Here is a 6,000-nt window from a genome sequence, read left to right on the forward strand (position 1 = left end):
TAGATTAATAAAATTTTCCTTCTCCTCCACATAAGTTCTTGTTGTCGCTCAGATTGTTTAGGCACCGCAACAACTGCTTAGGGCGGGAGTTGTCACTCTGATCCTTGCCCACTTCATTCTAGTTGTCTCCCAATAGAGAGATATGGGGGCTATTCCCTATGGAAATGAGGTGGAGGAAAACAAATTGGGAACCAACTTGTTCGGGAGACAGTTGAGTGGCCTAGCTACTTGGTAGAATTTAGCAAGATTAAGGATTTGATTAGATTTATTATTGAGACCAGTGTCTGATAGAGTCAAAACATCTTGCTTATTAGAAATTATAGCCAAGTAATCGAATGGACAACTGCCTCTTATATGATGAACTAACCTATATGAAGATGCAACTCCTAAAAACTAGATGTAATGCAAGGATCTTGGTTAATTTTAGATTAAATTCCTAATCTAAGTTGAACCTTTCCCTTAATTGTTTTCAGAAGCAGTCTTCAAAGAAGGTTTTGAGATGGAAGCCAACGGGAAGCAGGCAGTGGCTCCAGCCACCTAGTGCCTCCAATGCTGCAGAGACTATGGCTCTCGCCACTGCAAGGTAACTGTGTTAACCACTAAGAAAGGTTGAATCCCTCAAGCTAGATGAGAGAGGGTTGTCATAGAAGTCTATGAACCAAGCTTATGCTTGGAGTTAAGTAAGTTAAATTATTAAGTGAAAAACTAATACTAGATTTCTTATTTAATGATTACGAGTGAGGTCACCTGAGTTAAGATTGTTCAAGTGTTTAAGTGCTTAAGTTATTATTACTCTTTATGACAATAGTACTTAACAACAATTAGAAGACAATCTTAAAACAAGATAAGTGTTTAAAGATACAAGTGCTAATAAAAAATGAATCCACAAGATACTTGAACCAACGATATAAGTGAAAGAACTTAGAGCACCTATCCACAAGATGCCAATAACAATTATTCAAGATGTTCTTATGCCAATGTCACAATCCCAATTAGATGTTAAGTGCTCAAAATTAATATTTAGAAAAGTTATGATTAGAGTGTTTTTAGTGAGTGAGCTTATTAGATGTGAACATTAAACTTTATAGCATATAAACTCACAAGGAAAACACATTGTTAGCCACCTCCACAATATCAATGTTAAGAACAAGAAATAATAGAATGTACCAATATGATAGCACTTTATGCAATTTATGTTCCAATGACCTCTTAATAAGCAACAAGTGAATGATATGACAGTAGTAAGAGACTTATAACAGTAGTAAGGAAATCACTTTAAACCCAAGATATGACAAGCCTAAAGCAACTAGATTTGATTGCTAAACTATCCAACAACTTGCCAAAGTGAAATAGTGAATTTAGCTCACTTGAAATGTAGTTTTTAGAATTAGATTATATTTAATAAATCTTGTTACAGCAGTAAACAAATCAGCAAATCAATGAGTTAATGATGCTAGAACAAGTGCCAAATATGCCCAAAACAAGGAAAAATTTGTCAAAACTGAAAAAAATTACTTTTTGAGCCTTTCTAGGTGAATTATTCAGAAAATTATAGATTTGATTCAGTGATTTAAGGAGAAAATTGCAGCAAAATTTTAGATCTAGGCTAGATCCTTGATGCACAAGTGGCCAAATTTTGAGAAAAATAAATTTTAATATTTCTTAGATATTTTTACTAACTTAGTATGATTTTAAGGCACTTATATCATTGTTATAATACAAAATTTACAGAAGTAGAAAAACAATGAAAAAACTAGGGTTTAAAGAGAAAACCTTGGGCCCAATGTCTTGAAGATCTCTTGGTCCAAATTTGTTGAAACTTTAGGATGAGCTTGCCACAAAGAAAAAAATAGGCCAAAATCCTGCAAAATCACCAAGTATTCAATCCAAAAAATTCAGAAATGGATTTAGGGCAAGCTAGGACCAAATAGGGCCAATGCTAGGCCAAGTAAGGCTAGCGTTGAGGGAAAAAGGGGCTAGGAAGCCAAATAGAGGGCAGAGGAGGAAGGAGGATACCAAGAAAGGTTAACACTGGAGGGAAAAAGACCCAAATGACTTGATGCAGGGGACTAAAGGGCAATTTAAGGCCCTAAAGGGAAAAGGCAATTGTTTGATGCAAAGGAGGCCAGTCGAGACCTCCTAGGCCTATGCCTAGGCCTTTCAAGGTCTAAAGACCCTTACGCAGGGACAAGAAAGGGACGTCAAGGCGCTAGAGGGTACGACCTACCCTAAAAAGGGTTGAAATGAAGACGCAAAGGGTTGGATGGTTGATGCAGGCCAAGAGGAGGAGGACGCTGGCCCTAGGAGGCCTAAAATTCAAAACCCTGGCTTCTTAAAAAATTATTTTCTACAAATTTTCTAATAGTTGGCCCTGCCAAAAATTCTAGAAACTAAATCTTCCCCTAAAGGGCCTAGATCTAGCTCTATTCCAGCTTCTTCTCTTGCTTTCGCTTGCACAAATAGATTCACAAACACACAAAACCCCAAATCTATATAAAATCTCAAAACTCCAATTAGCAAAAATAATTTACAAAGTAATTAACAAAATTATTTTACAAATATACAAGAGTTTTAAAATAAATTTTGAGAAAAAAATTATGGACCTTTTTTCTTTGATAAATGGCTAAAAATACTTTAGAAACCCAATGCATACTATAGCCTTAGCGAAGTTTAAATGAACCACATAAATATTTAAGATCCAAACAAAGTCGGTTCATGCCCACTGTTTGTGAACTTGGAGACCAAGGACTGGGGTACCAACACAACATAGGAAAGTTTGTAGCTAGCGCATACCACAAATCAATGAACACTAAACACCTTGAACTACACCCCAAAGTCTTTATTATGATCAAAATAAAAGTTCCCAATGGAGCAATAGAGTTACATCAATGCTTCAACAGCAATTTCTTAGCCAGAAATCAGATGGCTAGAGACTCAAATAACTCTCTAATTTATAGATAGATCCTCCAAGTGGAAAAACAACGGCTAGTTTGCTTGATCCTTGTCAAAATAATCTCGGTCGTCGAAAAATACTTGATCATCTTTTACTCTTAGCCATTGAAATTCTATTTTTGAGGAATTATCGAATTTCTCATTTAATTCTATTTTTATTAGCTCAAAATTAATTATATTGAGCTAACTTCCTCAAAAAAATGACTTTGACTTAATCACCAAGGTCCAAGGGTCTGATCTCCAAAAATTAATTCTTTTGATACCCACAAATTTCCCACTCAAAGAATGTAATTCTCCAAAGACATTTTAATTTGACTCTAATTAATTAATTTTCTGGCTTAGGATTAATTTTATTTGCCAGAAAAATTAATCAATTAACACTTGAGAGGATTTAATGTTTTTTCCACCCTCTAATATTTTAACCATGGTGTCTAAGTATGAGGGATCATGCATTAAAATATTTTTTACATGAGATTTTTTACAATTCATCCCTCAAAGGGGGAATACCCATTCCGCTTAGACCCTCAAATTGCATACTCAATCTATGACACAATATGATCTAGTAGATCAAGTGATTTGTAATAAAATAATTTAGCCAACTAGCTTAAATTATTCCCAAATCACTTTTACATAAGACTCGACTAGAACGTTAGGACTCACCTATGACTTTGATGAATAATTCCACCCTAGCTTTAGGGTGAGGTTGGAGAGAAAAACTTTGTCGACCATCCGTGTTTAGAAACATAATTGAATTAGTGAGACATAAAACCTCCTAGGATGAAACTCTCACCAAAATAATAAGCTTGCCTAGACTTTTCATACATTCACGGTCTTACTAGCATCATTTACATTACATAACTTGCATAATGGATTTATAATGACACTTAAACTGTTGATAGATGATTTTTTCCTGTTGAAAAAATTGGTACTTCCGCTTCCTTATAGTTTTAAAAAAAAATGTGCAACATCTGGCTCCATATGGGGACACGTTGATTCAAAAGTAACGTGAGAACCCCAGAATCTTGAATCTAAGAAAACAAAAGTCCAAATAGATATCCATTCAAAATCAAAATCATCACTTATACATAATAAATGTCGCTGGAATAGAAAATTCTACTCTAGCAAACTGAAACATAAACGACATAATATAAATGTATGAATTTAAACTATCTAATGACATGAAATAAAAAGGAGTAGGGTTAGACATATTATACAAAACGATGCCCTATACATCAAATTTCATCGATGTGGATCAATCCTATGCATCTGTTGACTATTAGTAGATCAATAAGTTGCTTATCAGATATCCCTTGCTGAAATTTGACCCTCTTTGGTCGATGTAACTGCTCATCATTGTGTTGCATATCTCTGTCCAACTAGAATTTGTTTCTCTTTCTACACATAGGAGGGGATGGGTGGTGGAATGAAGAAAAGTGACAGAAGGATCGAAAATTTCTGACTCAAAGTGCAGTGGATGACCCTGTGGCATGACTTCTTCACCATTTTTCCAATTTCTTTGGAACTTCCACATGATATCTTCTCTCTACTTCTCTTTATAATTTTACCATGCCACCTACTACTGCTTGAATAGTGATGTAAGATAGATCCATTTGTATAGAACCACCAAGATCAGTTGCAAAGTTCCTAGAATGAAGCATTCCCAACACATTTGAGGCATCAATTATAGATGTGTCCACGGTGATGTTCCTTTATGGGTAATCAACTAATGCAGCCTATAGATCTTTAACCACACCAAGGGCTTCAACTTTTCTAGAATCAATTGAGAAAATGTTATGATAAGGTCTAGAGATTCTTAAGTTCAACTGTTCCATAACTTTCTTAGTCATAACATTTGTAGATGCACCAAAGTCAAACATGCAATTATGGAGCAAATGATCATTTATGTCCAATGTCAAGAAGAAAGGTTGATGGTCTTCATTAGTCATATAGCAGTTGAATTCCTTTAACTTGATTTCTTCGTATTTAGGTTGAGTATCAAATCTTTCTTGTTGAGCAATGCCTCAGGCTTTAAAAATGAATCTCTTTGTGATGAAATCTTCAGCGATTCGAAGACTAGAACTAACATCTTAACATTATTGATCCACCTTTCCCAATCTACCTTTAATCCCGACTTATACCTTTCGAATGGAACTTGTGTATTTTGACTCTAATCATTACCTCTCTGAGTATAACCTTTACTTTTTGCAAGCTCCAGAATCTTCTCCTGAGATGGCTTCTCACTATATGCTTGAGTAATGGGGTCTTTCTCTTCATTGAAGGTGTTGATGGCAAAAGTTGAAGATATCATATTGGCATCGACTTTCCTTGGGAGTTATCTTGACTTGCATTATGATCTTCTTGGTTTCTACTTTCCTGAAGAAAAAGTTGATAGAAGGAGAATGCTTTAGAGACAAATAATTACTTGAACTACCTTCTCCAAGAGATAAGGATGAACTAATATGGAATATGGAATGAGGGCTCTGCAACAGTTCAATGCAACCAATCAAGCAACACATTCCCTATGTTTGTTGGACGAAAATGCATCCAACTCAATTAAGCATTCTGATATTTCTTTTAGTTGTTTGATTTTGGGTAGCCTTAAACTTTGCTTACGAAAACATATATATAGGATTCGGTTTGGTGATTAGTTTGCTATTTTAAAGATTATAGTGGGCTCTATGTGTATGCCCAGTAGTCCTTTCAAAGATTTGAAACTTTTGTTATTTTATTCTGCCCTGTAATTAGTAAATATCAAATCCTAAAACTGAATCTATGATATGATCAAGCATGGTAAGGCAGAGTCTAGCTAGTATGGACAAGGATTGAGACTGATGTTGTAAAGCAAAGCTTTTTTTGGCTTTATCATCAAACAATGAAACTTTAATTTTGAGGCACTGAAGCCAGAGTGTGACAATGCACACTGCTATATGTTCATATAAAAAGTCTTTAATTTACCAAAACAAATAAGGACAAAATATCTGGAAATCCTCCAAACCATCAGGAATGCCCCCGAAAAAGTACAAAATTTCTTTCATGCCTCAACATTTG

The sequence above is a fragment of the Pinus tabuliformis genome, chromosome 8 (assembly GCF_031772625.1).
Source record: "Pinus tabuliformis cultivar Carrire ecotype Pingquan chromosome 8, CPIR1, whole genome shotgun sequence".
Taxonomy (NCBI): domain Eukaryota; kingdom Viridiplantae; phylum Streptophyta; class Pinopsida; order Pinales; family Pinaceae; genus Pinus; species Pinus tabuliformis.